The sequence below is a fragment of the Hyperolius riggenbachi genome, chromosome 3, assembly GCF_040937935.1.
Source record: "Hyperolius riggenbachi isolate aHypRig1 chromosome 3, aHypRig1.pri, whole genome shotgun sequence".
NCBI classification, from domain to species: domain Eukaryota; kingdom Metazoa; phylum Chordata; class Amphibia; order Anura; family Hyperoliidae; genus Hyperolius; species Hyperolius riggenbachi.
The window spans coordinates 630,785-647,927 of record NC_090648.1 but is presented as its reverse complement, the minus strand read 5'-3'; the positions used below and the strand labels follow the sequence as shown (position 1 = coordinate 647,927).

Sequence of the window (17,143 nt, the reverse complement as noted above, 5' to 3'; positions counted from 1 at the left end):
AGGTAGAAGCTTCCCACAGCAAAGCAGAAATGGAGGCAGAAGCTTCCCGCAGGAAAGAAGAAATGGAGGCAGAAGCTTCCCGCAAGAAAACAGAAATGGAGGCAGAAGCTTCCTGCAAGAAAGCAGAAATGGAGGCAGAAGCTTCCCACAGGAAAGCAGAAATGGAGGCAGAAGCTTCCCGGAAGAAAACAGAAATGGATGCAGAAGCTTCCAGCAAGAAAGCAGAAATGGAGGCAGAAGCTTCCCGCAAGAAAGCAGAAATGGAGGTAGAAGCTTCCCGCAAGAAAGCAGAAATGGAGGCAGAAGCTTCCCGCAAGAAAGCAGAAATGGAGGCAGAAGCTGCCCAAAAGAAAGCAGAAATGGAGGCAGAAGCTGCCCACAAGAAAGCAGAAATGGAGGCAGAAGCTTCCCACAGGGAAAAAGAAATGGAGGTAGAAGCTTCCCACAGGAAAGCAGAAATGGAGGCAGAAGCTTCCCGCAGGAAAGAAGAAATGGAGGCAAAAGCTTCCCGGAAGAAAACAGAAATGGAGGCAGAAGCTTCCTGCAAGAAAGCAGAAATGGAGGCAGAAGCTTCCCACAGGAAAGCATAAATGGAGGCAGAAGCTTCCCGGAAGAAAACAGAAATGGATGCAGAAGCTTCCCGCAAGAAAGCAGAAATGGAGGCAGAAGCTTCCCGCAAGAAAGCAGAAATGGAGGCAGAAGCTGCCCGCAAGAAAGCAGAAATGGAGGCAGAAGCTTCCCGCAAGAAAACAGAAATGGAGGCAGAAGCTTCCTGCAAGAAAGCAGAAATGGAGGCAGAAGCTTCCCACAGGAAATCAGAAATGGAGGCAGAAGCTTCCCACAAGAAAACAGAAATGGAGGCAGAAGCTTCCCGCACGAAAGCAGAAATGGAGGCAGAAGCTTCCCGCAAGAAAGCAGAAATGGAGGTAGAAGCTTCCCGCAAGAAAGCAGAAATGGAGGCAGAAGCTTCCCGCAAGAAAGCAGAAATGGAGGCAGAAGCTGCCCGCAAGAAAGCAGAAATGGAGGCAGAAGCTTCCCGCAAGAAAGCAGAAATGGAGGCAGAAGCTGCCCACAAGAAAGCAGAAATGGAGGCAGAAGCTTCCCACAGGTAAAAAGAAATGGAGGTAGAAGCTTCCCACAGGAAAGCAGAAATGGAGGCAGAAGCTTCCCGCAGGAAAGAAGAAATGGAGGCAAAAGCTTCCCGCAAGAAAACAGAAATGGAGGCAGAAGCTTCCTGCAAGAAAGCAGAAATGGAGGCAGAAGCTTCCCACAGGAAAGCATAAATGGAGGCAGAAGCTTCCCGGAAGAAAACAGAAATGGATGCAGAAGCTTCCCGCAAGAAAGCAGAAATGGAGGCAGAAGCTTCCCGCAAGAAAGCAGAAATGGAGGTAGAAGCTTCCCGCAAGAAAGCAGAAATGGAGGCAGAAGCTTCCCGCAAGAAAGCAGAAATGGAGGCAGAAGCTGCCCAAAAGAAAGCAGAAATGGAGGCAGAAGCTGCCCACAAGAAAGCAGAAATGGAGGCAGAAGCTTCCCACAAGAAAGCAGAAATGGAGGCAGAAGCTTCCCACAGCAAAAAAGAAATGGAGGCAGAAGCTTCCCGCAAGAAAGCAGAAATGGAGGCAGAAGCTTCCCGCAAGAAAGCAGAAATGGAGGCAGAAGCTTCCCACAAGAAAGCAGAAATGGAGGCAGAAGCTTCCCGCAAGAAAGCAGAAATGGAGGAAGAAGCTTCCCACAGGAAAAAAGAAATGGAGGCAGAAGCTTCCCGCAAGAAAGCAGAAATTGAGGCAGAAGCTTCCCACAAGAAAGCAGAAATGGAGGCAGAAGCTGCCCACAAGAAAGCAGAAATGGAGGCAGAAGCTGCCCACAAGAAAGCAGAAATGGAGGCAGAAGCTTCCCACAAGAAAGCAGAAATGGAGGCAGAAGCTTCCCACAGCAAAAAAGAAATGGAGGCAGAAGCTTCCCGCAAGAAAGCAGAAATGGAGGCAGAAGCTTCCCGCAAGAAAGCAGAAATGGAGGCAGAAGCTTCCCGCAAGAAAGCAGAAATGGAGGCAGAAGCTGCCCGCAAGAAAGCAGAAATGGAGGCAGAAGCTGCCCACAAGAAAGCAGAAATGGAGGCAGAAGCTTCCCGCAAGAAAGCAGAAATGGTGGCAGAAGCTGCCCGCAAGAAAGCAGAAATGGAGGCAGAAGCTTCCCGCAGAAAAGCGGAAATGGAGGCAGAAGCTTCCCGCAAGAAAGCAGAAATGGAGGCAGAAGCTTCCCACAGGAAAGCAGAAATGGAGGCAGAAGCTTCCCACAGGAAAGCAGAAATGGAGGCAGAAGCTTCCCGCAAGAAAGCAGAAATGGAGGCAGAAGCTTCCTGCAAGAAAGCAGAAATGGAGGCAGAAGCTGCCCGCAAGAAAGCAGAAATGGAGGCAGAAGCTGCCCACAAGAAAGCAGAAATGGAATCAGAAGCTTCCCGCAAGAAAGCAGAAATGGTGGCAGAAGCTGCCCGCAAGAAAGCAGAAATGGAGGCAGAAGCTTCCCGCAGGAAAGCAGAAATGGAGGCAGAAGCTTCCCGCAAGAAAGCAGAAATGGAGGCAGAAGCTTCCCACAGGAAAGCAGAAATGGAGGCAGAAGCTTCCCACAGGAAAGCAGAAATGGAGGCAGAAGCTTCCCGCTAGAAAGCAGAAATGGAGGCAGAAGCTTCCCGCAAGAAAGCAGAAATGGAGGCAGAAGCTGCCCGCAAGAAAGCAGAAATGGAGGCAGAAGCTTCCCGGAGGAAAGAAGAAATGGAGGCAGAAGCTTCCCACAGGAAAGCAGAAATGGAGGCAGAAGCTGCCCGCAAGAATCAGAAATGGAGGCAGAAGCTTCCCGCAAGAAAACAGAAATGGAGGCAGAAGCTTCCTGCAAGAAAGCAGAAATGGAGGCAGAAGCTTCCCACAGGAAATCAGAAATGGAGGCAGAAGCTTCCCGCAAGAAAACAGAAATGGAGGCAGAAGCTTCCCGCACGAAAGCAGAAATGGAGGCAGAAGCTTCCCGCAAGAAAGCAGAAATGGAGGTAGAAGCTTCCCGCAAGAAAGCAGAAATGGAGGCAGAAGCTTCCCGCAAGAAAGCAGAAATGGAGGCAGAAGCTGCCCGCAAGAAAGCAGAAATGGAGGCAGAAGCTGCCCACAAGAAAGCAGAAATGGAGGCAGAAGCTTCCTACAGGTAAAAAGAAATGGAGGTAGAAGCTTCCCACAGCAAAGCAGAAATGGAGGCAGAAGCTTCCCGCAGGAAAGAAGAAATGGAGGCAGAAGCTTCCCGCAAGAAAACAGAAATGGAGGCAGAAGCTTCCTGCAAGAAAGCAGAAATGGAGGCAGAAGCTTCCCACAGGAAAGCAGAAATGGAGGCAGAAGCTTCCCGGAAGAAAACAGAAATGGATGCAGAAGCTTCCAGCAAGAAAGCAGAAATGGAGGCAGAAGCTTCCCGCAAGAAAGCAGAAATGGAGGTAGAAGCTTCCCGCAAGAAAGCAGAAATGGAGGCAGAAGCTTCCCGCAAGAAAGCAGAAATGGAGGCAGAAGCTGCCCAAAAGAAAGCAGAAATGGAGGCAGAAGCTGCCCACAAGAAAGCAGAAATGGAGGCAGAAGCTTCCCACAGGGAAAAAGAAATGGAGGTAGAAGCTTCCCACAAGAAAGCAGAAATGGAGGCAGAAGCTTCCCACAAGAAAGCAGAAATGGAGGCAGAAGCTTCCCACAAGAAAGCAGAAATGGAGGCAGAAGCTTCCCGCAAGAAAGCAGAAATGGAGGCAGAAGCTTCCCACAGGAAAAAAGAAATGGAGGCAGAAGCTTCCCGCAAGAAAGCAGAAATTGAGGCATAAGCTTCCCACAAGAAAGCAGAAATTGAGGCAGAAGCTGCCCACAAGAAAGCAGAAATGGAGGCAGAAGCTGCCCACAAGAAAGCAGAAATGGAGGCAGAAGCTTCCCGCAAGAAAGCAGAAATGGAGGCAGAAGCTTCCCACAGCAAAAAAGAAATGGAGGCAGAAGCTTCCTGCAAGAAAGCAGAAATGGAGGCAGAAGCTTCCCGCAAGAAAGCAGAAATGGAGGCAGAAGCTGCCCAAAAGAAAGCAGAAATGGAGGCAGAAGCTGCCCACAAGAAAGCAGAAATGGAGGCAGAAGCTTCCCACAGGGAAAAAGAAATGGAGGTAGAAGCTTCCCACAAGAAAGCAGAAATGGAGGCAGAAGCTTCCCACAAGAAAGCAGAAATGGAGGCAGAAGCTTCCCACAAGAAAGCAGAAATGGAGGCAGAAGCTTCCCGCAAGAAAGCAGAAATGGAGGCAGAAGCTTCCCGCAAGAAAGCAGAAATGGAGGCAGAAGCTTCCCACAGGAAAAAAGAAATGGAGGCAGAAGCTGCCCGCAAGAAAGCAGAAATTGAGGCAGAAGCTGCCCACAAGAAAGCAGAAATGGAGGCAGAAGCTGCCCACAAGAAAGCAGAAATGGAGGCAGAAGCTTCCCGCAAGAAAGCAGAAATGGTGGCAGAAGCTGCCCGCAAGAAAGCAGAAATGGAGGCAGAAGCTTCCCGCAGGAAAGCGGAAATGGAGGCAGAAGCTTCCCGCAAGAAAGCAGAAATGGAGGCAGAAGCTTCCCACAGGAAAGCAGAAATGGAGGCAGAAGATTCCCACAGGAAAGCAGAAATGGAGGCAGAAGCTTCCCGCAAGAAAGCAGAAATGGAGGCAGAAGCTTCCCGCAAGAAAGCAGAAATGGAGGCAGAAGCTGCCCGCAAGAAAGCAGAAATGGAGGCAGAAGCTGCCCGCAAGAAAGCAGAAATGGAGGCAGAAGTTTCCCGTAAGAAAGCAGAAATGGAGGCAGAAGCTGCCCGCAAGAAAGCAGAAATGGAGGCAGAAGCTGCCCACAAGAAAACAGAAGTGGAGGCAGAAGCTTCCCGCAAGAAAGCAGAAATGGTGGCAGAAGCTGCCCGCAAGAAAGCAGAAATGGAGGCAGAAGCTTCCTACAGGAAAGCAGAAATGGAGGCAGAAGCTTCCCGCAGGAAAGAAGAAATGGAGGCAGAAGCTGCCCACAGGAAAGCAGAAATGGAGGCAGAAGCTTCCCGCAGGAAAGAAGAAATGGAGGCAGAAGCTTCCCACAGGAAAGCAGAAATGGAGGCAGAAGCTGCCCACAGGAAAGCAGAAATGGAGGCAGAAGCTGCCCGCAAGAAAGCAGAAATGGAGGCAGAAGCTTCCCGCAAGAAAACAGAAATGGAGGCAGAAGCTGCCCACAGGAAAGCAGAAATGGAGGCAGAAGCTGCCCACAAGAAAGCAGAAATGGAGGCAGAAGCTGCCCGCAAGAAAGCAGAAATGGTGGCAGAAGCTGCCCGCAAGAAAGCAGAAATGGAGGCAGTAGCTTCCCGCAGGAAAGCGGAAATGGAGGCAGAAGCTTCCCGCAAGAAAGCAGAAATGGAGGCAGAAGCTTCCCACAGGAAAGCAGAAATGGAGGCAGAAGCTTCCCACAGGAAAGCAGAAATGGAGGCAGAAGCTGCCCGCAAGAAAGCAGAAATGGAGGCAGAAGCTTCCCGCAAGAAAGCAGAAATGGAGGCAGAAACTGCCCCCAAGAAAGCAGAAATGGACGCAGAAGCTTCCCGCAGGAAAGCGGAAATGGAGGCAGAAGCTTCCCGCAAGAAAGCAGAAATGGAGGCAGAAGCTTCCCACAGGAAAGCAGAAATGGAGGCAGAAGCTGCCCACAGGAAAGCAGAAATGGAGGCAGAAGCTGCCCGCAAGAAAGCAGAAGTGGAGGCAGAAGCTTCCCGCAAGAAAGCAGAAATGGAGGCAGAAGCTGCCCGCAAGAAAGCAGAAATGGAGGCAGAAGCTGCCCACAAGAAAGCAGAAATGGAGGCAGAAGCTTCCCGCAAGACAGCAGAAATGGTGGCAGAAGCTGCCCGCAAGAAAGCAGAAATGGAGGCAGAAGCTTCCCACAGGAAAGCAGAAATGGAGGCAGAAGCTTCCCACAGGAAAGCAGAAATGGAGGCAGAAGCTGCCCGCAAGAAAGCAGAAATGGAGGCAGAAGCTTCCCACAGGAAAGCATAAATGGAGCAGAAGCTTCCCGGAAGAAAACAGAAATGGAGGCAGAAGCTTCCTGCAAGAAAGCAGAAATGGAGGCAGAAGCTTCCCACAGGAAATCAGAAATGGAGGCAGAAGCTTCCCGCACGAAAGCAGAAATGGAGGCAGAAGCTTCCCGCAAGAAAGCAGAAATGGAGGTAGAAGCTTCCCGCAAGAAAGCAGAAATAGAGGCAGAAGCTTCCCGCAAGAAAGCAGAAATGGAGGCAGAAGCTGCCCGCAAGAAAGCAGAAATGGAGGCAGAAGCTTCCCGCAAGAAAGCAGAAATGGAGGCAGAAGCTGCCCACAAGAAAGCAGAAATGGAGGCAGAAGCTTCCCACAGGTAAAAAGAAATGGAGGTAGAAGCTTCCCACAGGAAAGCAGAAATGGAGGCAGAAGCTTCCCGCAGGAAAGAAGAAATGGAGGCAAAAGCTTCCCGCAAGAAAACAGAAATGGAGGCAGAAGCTTCCTGCAAGAAAGCAGAAATGGAGGCAGAAGCTTCCCACAGGAAAGCATAAATGGAGGCAGAAGCTTCCCGGAAGAAAACAGAAATGGATGCAGAAGCTTCCCGCAAGAAAGCAGAAATGGAGGCAGAAGCTTCCTGCAAGAAAGCAGAAATGGAGGTAGAAGCTTCCCGCAAGAAAGCAGAAATGGAGGCAGAAGCTTCCCGCAAGAAAGCAGAAATGGAGGCAGAAGCTGCCCAAAAGAAAGCAGAAATGGAGGCAGAAGCTGCCCACAAGAAAGCAGAAATGGAGGCAGAAGCTTCCAAAAGGGAAAAAGAAATGGAGGTAGAAGCTTCCCACAGGAAAGCAGAAATGGAGGCAGAAGCTTCCCGCAGGAAAGAAGAAATGGAGGCAACAGCTTCCCGCAAGAAAACAGAAATGGAGGCAGAAGCTTCCTGCAAGAAAGCAGAAATGGAGGCAGAAGCTTCCCACAGGAAAGCATAAATGGAGGCAGAAGCTGCCCGGAAGAAAACAGAAATGGATACAGAAGCTTCCCGCAAGAAAGCAGAAATGGAGGCAGAAGCTTCCCGCAAGAAAGCAGAAATGGAGGCAGAAGCTGCCCGCAAGAAAGCAGAAATGGAGGCAGAAGCTTCCCGCAAGAAAACAGAAATGGAGGCAGAAGCTTCCTGCAAGAAAGCAGAAATGGAGGCAGAAGCTTCCCACAGGAAATCAGAAATGGAGGCAGAAGCTTCCCGCAAGAAAACAGAAATGGAGGCAGAAGCTTCCCGCACGAAAGCAGAAATGGAGGCAGAAGCTTCCCGCAAGAAAGCAGAAATGGAGGTAGAAGCTTCCCGCAAGAAAGCAGAAATAGAGGGAGAAGCTTCCCGCAAGAAAGCAGAAATGGAGGCAGAAGCTGCCCGCAAGAAAGCAGAAATGGAGGCAGAAGCTTCCCGCAAGAAAGCAGAAATGGAGGCAGAAGCTGCCCACAAGAAAGCAGAAATGGAGGCAGAAGCTTCCCACAGGTAAAAAGAAATGGAGGTAGAAGCTTCCCACAGGAAAGCAGAAATGGAGGCAGAAGCTTCCCGCAGGAAAGAAGAAATGGAGGCAAAAGCTTCCCGCAAGAAAACAGAAATGGAGGCAGAAGCTTCCTGCAAGAAAGCAGAAATGGAGGCAGAAGCTTCCCACAGGAAAGCATAAATGGAGCAGAAGCTTCCCGGAAGAAAACAGAAATGGATGCAGAAGCTTCCCGCAAGAAAGCAGAAATGGAGGCAGAAGCTTCCCGCAAGAAAGCAGAAATGGAGGTAGAAGCTTCCCGCAAGAAAGCAGAAATGGAGGCAGAAGCTTCCCGCAAGAAAGCAGAAATGGAGGCAGAAGCTGCCCAAAAGAAAGCAGAAATGGAGGCAGAAGCTGCCCACAAGAAAGCAGAAATGGAGGCAGAAGCTTCCCACAGGGAAAAAGAAATGGAGGTAGAAGCTTCCCACAGGAAAGCAGAAATGGAGGCAGAAGCTTCCCGCAGGAAAGAAGAAATGGAGGCAAAAGCTTCCCGGAAGAAAACAGAAATGGAGGCAGAAGCTTCCTGCAAGAAAGCAGAAATGGAGGCAGAAGCTTCCCACAGGAAAGCATAAATGGAGGCAGAAGCTTCCCGGAAGAAAACAGAAATGGATGCAGAAGCTTCCCGCAAGAAAGCAGAAATGGAGGCAGAAGCTTCCCGCAAGAAAGCAGAAATGGAGGCAGAAGCTGCCCGCAAGAAAGCAGAAATGGAGGCAGAAGCTTCCCGCAAGAAAACAGAAATGGAGGCAGAAGCTTCCTGCAAGAAAGCAGAAATGGAGGCAGAAGCTTCCCACAGGAAATCAGAAATGGAGGCAGAAGCTTCCCACAAGAAAACAGAAATGGAGGCAGAAGCTTCCCGCACGAAAGCAGAAATGGAGGCAGAAGCTTCCCGCAAGAAAGCAGAAATAGAGGTAGAAGCTTCCCGCAAGAAAGCAGAAATGGAGGCAGAAGCTTCCCGCAAGAAAGCAGAAATGGAGGCAGAAGCTTCCCGCAAGAAAGCAGAAATGGAGGCAGAAGCTTCCCGCAAGAAAGCAGAAATGGAGGCAGAAGCTGCCCACAAGAAAGCAGAAATGGAGGCAGAAGCTTCCCACAGGTAAAAAGAAATGGAGGTAGAAGCTTCCCACAGGAAAGCAGAAATGGAGGCAGAAGCTTCCCGCAGGAAAGAAGAAATGGAGGCAAAAGCTTCCCGCAAGAAAACAGAAATGGAGGCAGAAGCTTCCTGCAAGAAAGCAGAAATGGAGGCAGAAGCTTCCCACAGGAAAGAATAAATGGAGGCAGAAGCTTCCCGGAAGAAAACAGAAATGGATGCAGAAGCTTCCCGCAAGAAAGCAGAAATGGAGGCAGAAGCTTCCCGCAAGAAAGCAGAAATGGAGGTAGAAGCTTCCCGCAAGAAAGCAGAAATGGAGGCAGAAGCTTCCCGCAAGAAAGCAGAAATGGAGGCAGAAGCTGCCCAAAAGAAAGCAGAAATGGAGGCAGAAGCTGCCCACAGGGAAAAAGAAATGGAGGTAGAAGCTTCCCACAAGAAAGCAGAAATGGAGGCAGAAGCTTCCCACAAGAAAGCAGAAATGGAGGCTGAAGCTTCCCACAAGAAAGCAGAAATGGAGGCAGAAGCTTCCCGCAAGAAAGCAGAAATGGAGGAAGAAGCTTCCCACAGGAAAAAAGAAATGGAGGCAGAAGCTTCCCGCAAGAAAGCAGAAATTGAGGCAGAAGCTTCCCACAAGAAAGCAGAAATGGAGGCAGAAGCTGCCCACAAGAAAGCAGAAATGGAGGCAGAAGCTGCCCACAAGAAAGCAGAAATGGAGGCAGAAGCTTCCCACAAGAAAGCAGAAATGGAGGCAGAAGCTTCCCACAGCAAAAAAGAAATGGAGGCAGAAGCTTCCCGCAAGAAAGCAGAAATGGAGGCAGAAGCTTCCCGCAAGAAAGCAGAAATGGAGGCAGAAGCTTCCCGCAAGAAAGCAGAAATGGAGGCAGAAGCTGCCCGCAAGAAAGCAGAAATGGAGGCAGAAGCTGCCCACAAGAAAGCAGAAATGGAGGCAGAAGCTTCCCGCAAGAAAGCAGAAATGGTGGCAGAAGCTGCCCGCAAGAAAGCAGAAATGGAGGCAGAAGCTTCCCGCAGAAAAGCGGAAATGGAGGCAGAAGCTTCCCGCAAGAAAGCAGAAATGGAGGCAGAAGCTTCCCACAGGAAAGCAGAAATGGAGGCAGAAGCTTCCCACAGGAAAGCAGAAATGGAGGCAGAAGCTTCCCGCAAGAAAGCAGAAATGGAGGCAGAAGCTTCCTGCAAGAAAGCAGAAATGGAGGCAGAAGCTGCCCGCAAGAAAGCAGAAATGGAGGCAGAAGCTGCCCACAAGAAAGCAGAAATGGAATCAGAAGCTTCCCGCAAGAAAGCAGAAATGGTGGCAGAAGCTGCCCGCAAGAAAGCAGAAATGGAGGCAGAAGCTTCCCGCAGGAAAGCAGAAATGGAGGCAGAAGCTTCCCGCAAGAAAGCAGAAATGGAGGCAGAAGCTTCCCACAGGAAAGCAGAAATGGAGGCAGAAGCTTCCCACAGGAAAGCAGAAATGGAGGCAGAAGCTTCCCGCAAGAAAGCAGAAATGGAGGCAGAAGCTTCCCGCAAGAAAGCAGAAATGGAGGCAGAAGCTGCCTGCAAGAAAGCAGAAATGGAGGCAGAAGCTGCCCGCAAGAAAGCAGAAATGGAGGCAGACGTTTCCCGCAAGAAAGCAGAAATGGTGGCAGAAGCTGCCCGCAAGAAAGCAGAAATGGAGGCAGAAGCTTCCTACAGGAAAGCAGAAATGGAGGCAGAAGCTTCCCGCAAGAAAGCAGAAATGGAGGCAGAAGCTTCCCACAAGAAAGCAGAAATGGAGGCAGAAGCTTCCCGCAGGAAAAAAGAAATGGAGGCAGAAGCTTCCCGCAAGAAAGCAGAAATGGAGGCAGAAGCTTCCCACAAGAAAGCAGAAATGGAGGCAGAAGCTTCCCACAGGAAAAAAGAAATGGAGGCAGAAGCTTCCCGCAAGAAAGCAGAAATGGAGGCAGAAGCTTCCCGCAAGAAAGCAGAAATGGAGGCAGAAGCTTCCCGCAAGAAAGCAGAAATGGAGGCAGAAGCTTCCCAAAGAAAGCAGAAATGGAGGCAGAAGCTGCCCGCAAGAAAGCAGAAATGGAGGCAGAAGCTGCCCACAAGAAAGCAGAAATGGAGGCAGAAGCTTCCCGCAAGAAAGCAGAAATGGTGGCAGAAGCTGCCCGCAAGAAAGCAGAAATGGAGGCAGAAGCTTCCCACAGGAAAGCAGAAATGGAGGCAGAAGCTTCCCGCAAGAAAGCAGAAATGGAGGCAGAAGCTTCCCACAGGAAAGCAGAAATGGAGGCAGAAGCTTCCCACAGGAAAGCAGAAATGGAGGCAGAAGCTGCCCACAGGAAAACAGAAATGGAGGCAGAAGCTTCCCGCAGGAAAGCAGAAATAGAGGCAGAAGCTTCCCGCAAGAAAACAGAAATGGAGGCTGAAGCTTCCCGCAAGAAAGCAGAAATGGAGGCAGAAGCTTCCCACAAGAAAGCAGAAATGGAGGCAGAAGCTTGCCACAGGAAAGCAGAAATGGAGGACGAAGCTTCTCGCAAGAAAGCAGAAATGGAGGCAGAAGCTTCCCGCAAGAAAGCAGAAATGGAGGCAGAAGCTGCCCGCAAGAAAGCAGAAATGGTGGCATAAGCTTCCCGCAAGAAAGCAGAGATGGAGGCAGAAGCTTCCCACAGGAAAGCAGAAATGGAGGCTGAAGCTTCCCGCAAAAAGGCAGAAATGGAGGCTGAAGCTGCCCGCAAGAAAGCAGAAATGGAGGCAGAAGCTTCCCGCAACAACGCAGAAATGGAGGCAGAAGCTTCCCGCAAGAAAGCAGAAATAGAGGCAGAAGCTGCCCGCAGGAAAGAAGAAATGGAGGCAGAAGCTTCCCACAGGAAAGCAGAAATGGAGGCAGAAGCTTCCCGGAGGAAAGAAGAAATGGAGGCAGAAGCTTCCCACAGGAAAGCAGAAATGGAGGCAGAAGCTGCCCGCAAGAATCAGAAATGGAGGCAGAAGCTTCCCGCAAGAAAACAGAAATGGAGGCAGAAGCTTCCTGCAAGAAAGCAGAAATGGAGGCAGAAGCTTCCCACAGGAAATCAGAAATGGAGGCAGAAGCTTCCCACAAGAAAACAGAAATGGAGGCAGAAGCTTCCCGCACGAAAGCAGAAATGGAGGCAGAAGCTTCCCGCAAGAAAGCAGAAATGGAGGTAGAAGCTTCCCCCAAGAAAGCAGAAATGGAGGCAGAAGCTTCCCGCAAGAAAGCAGAAATGGAGGCAGAAGCTGCCCGCAAGAAAGCAGAAATGGAGGCAGAAGCTGCCCACAAGAAAGCAGAAATGGAGGCAGAAGCTTCCTACAGGTAAAAAGAAATGGAGGTAGAAGCTTCCCACAGCAAAGCAGAAATGGAGGCAGAAGCTTCCCGCAGGAAAGAAGAAATGGAGGCAGAAGCTTCCCGCAAGAAAACAGAAATGGAGGCAGAAGCTTCCTGCAAGAAAGCAGAAATGGAGGCAGAAGCTTCCCACAGGAAAGCAGAAATGGAGGCAGAAGCTTCCCGGAAGAAAACAGAAATGGATGCAGAAGCTTCCAGCAAGAAAGCAGAAATGGAGGCAGAAGCTTCCCGCAAGAAAGCAGAAATGGAGGTAGAAGCTTCCCGCAAGAAAGCAGAAATGGAGGCAGAAGCTTCCCGCAAGAAAGCAGAAATGGAGGCAGAAGCTGCCCAAAAGAAAGCAGAAATGGAGGCAGAAGCTGCCCACAAGAAAGCAGAAATGGAGGCAGAAGCTTCCCACAGGGAAAAAGAAATGGAGGTAGAAGCTTCCCACAAGAAAGCAGAAATGGAGGCAGAAGCTTCCCACAAGAAAGCAGAAATGGAGGCAGAAGCTTCCCACAAGAAAGCAGAAATGGAGGCAGAAGCTTCCCGCAAGAAAGCAGAAATGGAGGCAGAAGCTTCCCACAGGAAAAAAGAAATGGAGGCAGAAGCTTCCCGCAAGAAAGCAGAAATTGAGGCATAAGCTTCCCACAAGAAAGCAGAAATTGAGGCAGAAGCTGCCCACAAGAAAGCAGAAATGGAGGCAGAAGCTGCCCACAAGAAAGCAGAAATGGAGGCAGAAGCTTCCCGCAAGAAAGCAGAAATGGAGGCAGAAGCTTCCCACAGCAAAAAAGAAATGGAGGCAGAAGCTTCCTGCAAGAAAGCAGAAATGGAGGCAGAAGCTTCCCGCAAGAAAGCAGAAATGGAGGCAGAAGCTGCCCAAAAGAAAGCAGAAATGGAGGCAGAAGCTGCCCACAAGAAAGCAGAAATGGAGGCAGAAGCTTCCCACAGGGAAAAAGAAATGGAGGTAGAAGCTTCCCACAAGAAAGCAGAAATGGAGGCAGAAGCTTCCCACAAGAAAGCAGAAATGGAGGCAGAAGCTTCCCACAAGAAAGCAGAAATGGAGGCAGAAGCTTCCCGCAAGAAAGCAGAAATGGAGGCAGAAGCTTCCCACAAGAAAGCAGAAATGGAGGCAGAAGCTTCCCACAAGAAAGCAGAAATGGAGGCAGAAGCTTCCCGCAAGAAAGCAGAAATGGAGGCAGAAGCTTCCCGCAAGAAAGCAGAAATGGAGGCAGAAGCTTCCCACAGGAAAAAAGAAATGGAGGCAGAAGCTGCCCGCAAGAAAGCAGAAATTGAGGCAGAAGCTGCCCACAAGAAAGCAGAAATGGAGGCAGAAGCTGCCCACAAGAAAGCAGAAATGGAGGCAGAAGCTTCCCGCAAGAAAGCAGAAATGGTGGCAGAAGCTGCCCGCAAGAAAGCAGAAATGGAGGCAGAAGCTTCCCGCAGGAAAGCGGAAATGGAGGCAGAAGCTTCCCGCAAGAAAGCAGAAATGGAGGCAGAAGCTTCCCACAGGAAAGCAGAAATGGAGGCAGAAGATTCCCACAGGAAAGCAGAAATGGAGGCAGAAGCTTCCCGCAAGAAAGCAGAAATGGAGGCAGAAGCTTCCCACAAGAAAGCAGAAATGGAGGCAGAAGCTGCCCGCAAGAAAGCAGAAATGGAGGCAGAAGCTGCCCGCAAGAAAGCAGAAATGGAGGCAGAAGTTTCCCGTAAGAAAGCAGAAATGGAGGCAGAAGCTGCCCGCAAGAAAGCAGAAATGGAGGCAGAAGCTGCCCACAAGAAAACAGAAGTGGAGGCAGAAGCTTCCCGCAAGAAAGCAGAAATGGGGGCAGAAGCTGCCCGCAAGAAAGCAGAAATGGAGGCAGAAGCTTCCTACAGGAAAGCAGAAATGGAGGCAGAAGCTTCCCGCAGGAAAGAAGAAATGGAGGCAGAAGCTGCCCACAGGAAAGCAGAAATGGAGGCAGAAGCTTCCCGCAGGAAAGAAGAAATGGAGGCAGAAGCTTCCCACAGGAAAGTAGAAATGGAGGCAGAAGCTGCCCACAGGAAAGCAGAAATGGAGGCAGAAGCTGCCCGCAAGAAAGCAGAAATGGAGGCAGAAGCTTCCCGCAAGAAAACAGAAATGGAGGCAGAAGCTGCCCACAGGAAAGCAGAAATGGAGGCAGAAGCTGCCCACAAGAAAGCAGAAATGGAGGCAGAAGCTGCCCGCAAGAAAGCAGAAATGGTGGCAGAAGCTGCCCGCAAGAAAGCAGAAATGGAGGCAGTAGCTTCCCGCAGGAAAGCGGAAATGGAGGCAGAAGCTTCCCGCAAGAAAGCAGAAATGGAGGCAGAAGCTTCCCACAGGAAAGCAGAAATGGAGGCAGAAGCTTCCCACAGGAAAGCAGAAATGGAGGCAGAAGCTGCCCGCAAGAAAGCAGAAATGGAGGCAGAAGCTTCCCGCAAGAAAGCAGAAATGGAGGCAGAAACTGCCCCCAAGAAAGCAGAAATGGACGCAGAAGCTTCCCGCAGGAAAGCGGAAATGGAGGCAGAAGCTTCCCGCAAGAAAGCAGAAATGGAGGCAGAAGCTTCCCACAGGAAAGCAGAAATGGAGGCAGAAGCTGCCCACAGGAAAGCAGAAATGGAGGCAGAAGCTGCCCGCAAGAAAGCAGAAGTGGAGGCAGAAGCTTCCCGCAAGAAAGCAGAAATGGAGGCAGAAGCTGCCCGCAAGAAAGCAGAAATGGAGGCAGAAGCTGCCCACAAGAAAGCAGAAATGGAGGCAGAAGCTTCCCGCAAGACAGCAGAAATGGTGGCAGAAGCTGCCCGCAAGAAAGCAGAAATGGAGGCAGAAGCTTCCCACAGGAAAGCAGAAATGGAGGCAGAAGCTTCCCACAGGAAAGCAGAAATGGAGGCAGAAGCTGCCCGCAAGAAAGCAGAAATGGAGGCAGAAGCTTCCCGCAAGAAAGCAGAAATGGAGGCAGAAGCTGCCCGCAAGAAAGCAGAAATGGAGGCAGAAGCTGCCCACAAGAAAGCAGAAATGGAGGCAGAAGCTTCCCGCAAGAAAGCAGAAATGGAGGCAGAAGCTTCCCACAGCAAAAAAGAAATGGAGGCAGAAGCTTCCCGCAAGAAAGCAGAAATGGAGGCAGAAGCTTCCCGCAAGAAAGCAGAAATGGAGGCAGAAGCTTCCCGCAAGAAAGCAGAAATGGAGGCAGAAGCTGCCCGCAAGAAAGCAGAAATGGAGGCAGAAGCTGCCCACAAGAAAGCAGAAATGGAGGCAGAAGCTTCCCGCAAGACAGCAGAAATGGTGGCAGAAGCTGCCCGCAAGAAAGCAGAAATGGAGGCAGAAGCTTCCCGCAGGAAAGCGGAAATGGAGGCAGAAGCTTCCCGCAAGAAAGCAGAAATGGAGGCAGAAGCTTCCCACAGGAAAGCAGAAATGGAGGCAGAAGCTTCCCACAGGAAAGCAGAAATGGAGGCAGAAGCTGCCCGCAAGAAAGCAGAAATGGAGGCAGAAGCTTCCCACAGGAAAGCAGAAATGGAGGCAGAAGCTTCCCACAGGAAAGCAGAAATGGAGGCAGAAGCTGCCCGCAAGAAAGCAGAAATGGAGGCAGAAGCTTCCCGCAAGAAAGCAGAAATGGAGGCAGAAGCTGCCCGCAAGAAAGCAGAAATGGAGGCAGAAGCTTCCCGCAGGAAAGCGGAAATGGAGGCAGAAGCTTCCCGCAAGAAAGCAGAAATGGAGGCAGAAGCTTCCCACAGGAAAGCAGAAATGGAGGCAGAAGCTGCCCACAGGAAAGCAGAAATGGAGGCAGAAGCTGCCCACAAGAAAGCAGAAATGGAGGCAGAAGCTTCCCGCAAGAAAGCAGAAATGGTGGCAGAAGCTGCCCGCAAGAAAGCAGAAATGGAGGCAGAAGCTTCCCGCAGGAAAGCGGAAATGGAGGCAGAAGCTTCCCGCAAGAAAGCAGAAATGAAGGCAGAAGCTTCCCACAGGAAAGCAGAAATGGAGGCAGAAGCTTCCCACAGGAAAGCAGAAATGGAGGCAGAAGCTTCCTGGAAGAAAACAGAAATGGATGCAGAAGCTTCCCGCAAGAAAGCAGAAATGGAGGCAGAAGCTTCCCACAGGAAAGCAGAAATGGAGGCAGAAGCTTCCTGGAAGAAAACAGAAATGGATGCAGAAGCTTCCCGCAAGAAAGCAGAAATGGAGGCAGAAGCTTCCCGCAAGAAAGCAGAAATGGAGGTAGAAGCTTCCCGCAAGAAAGCAGAAATGGAGGCAGAAGCTTCCCGCAAGAAAGCAGAAATGGAGGCAGAAGCTGCCCAAAAGAAAGCAGAAATGGAGGCAGAAGCTGCCCACAAGAAAGCAGAAATGGAGGCAGAAGCTTCCCACAGGGAAAAAGAAATGGAGGCAGAAGCTTCCCACAAGAAAGCAGAAATGGAGGCAGAAGCTTCCCACAAGAAAGCAGAAATGGAGGCAGAATCTTCCCACAAGAAAGCAGAAATGGAGGCAGAAGCTGCCCGCAAGAAAGCAGAAATGGAGGCAGAAGTTTCCCACAAGAAAGCAGAAATGGAGGCTGAAGCTTCCCGCAAGAAAGCAGAAATGGAGGCAGAAGCTTCCCACAAGAAAGCAGAAATGGAGGCAGAAGCTGTCCGCAAGAAAGCAGAAATGGAGGCAGAAGCTGCCCACAAGAAAGCAGAAGTGGAGGCAGAAGCTTCCCGCAAGAAAGCAGAAATGGTGGCAGAAGCTGCCCGCAAGAAAGCAGAAATGGAGGCAGAAGCTTCCTACAGGAAAGCAGAAATGGAGGCAGAAGCTTCCCGCAAGAAAGCATAAATGGAGGCAGAAGCTTCCCGCAAGAAAGCAGAAATGGAGGTAGAAGCTTCCCGCAAGAAAGCAGAAATGGAGGCAGAAGCTTCCCGCAAGAAAGCAGAAATGGAGGCAGAAGCCTCCCGCAAGAAAGCGGAAATGGAGGCAGAAGCTTCCCGCAAGAAAGCAGAAATGGAGGCAGAAGCTTCCCACAGGAAAGCAGAAATGGAGGCAGAAGCTTCCCACAGGAAAGCAGAAATGGAGGCAGAAGCTTCCCGCAAGAAAGCAGAAATGGAGGCAGAAGCTTCCCGCAAGAAAGCAGAAATGGAGGCAGAAGCTGCCCGCAAGAAAGCAGAAATGGAGGCAGAAGTTTCCCGCAAGAAAGCAGAAATGGAGGCTGAAGCTTCCCGCAAGAAAGCAGAAATGGAGGCAGAAGCTTCCCACAAGA

The 17,143-nt window shown here is 50.6% G+C and overlaps 4 pseudogenes; all 4 read left to right on the top strand.

The window, feature by feature from the left end:
* The first annotated feature begins 128 nt into the window (after positions 1 to 128).
* Positions 129 to 3,190, top strand: LOC137560799 (axoneme-associated protein mst101(2)-like; annotated as a pseudogene).
* Positions 3,191 to 3,328: 138 nt separating this feature from the next.
* On the top strand, positions 3,329 to 7,683 carry LOC137560798 (axoneme-associated protein mst101(2)-like; annotated as a pseudogene).
* A 197-nt stretch (positions 7,684 to 7,880) lies between these two features.
* Positions 7,881 to 11,931, top strand: LOC137560797 (axoneme-associated protein mst101(2)-like; annotated as a pseudogene).
* A 138-nt stretch (positions 11,932 to 12,069) lies between these two features.
* LOC137560796 (axoneme-associated protein mst101(2)-like) lies at positions 12,070 to 17,046 on the top strand (annotated as a pseudogene).
* Positions 17,047 to 17,143: the final 97 nt, after the last annotated feature.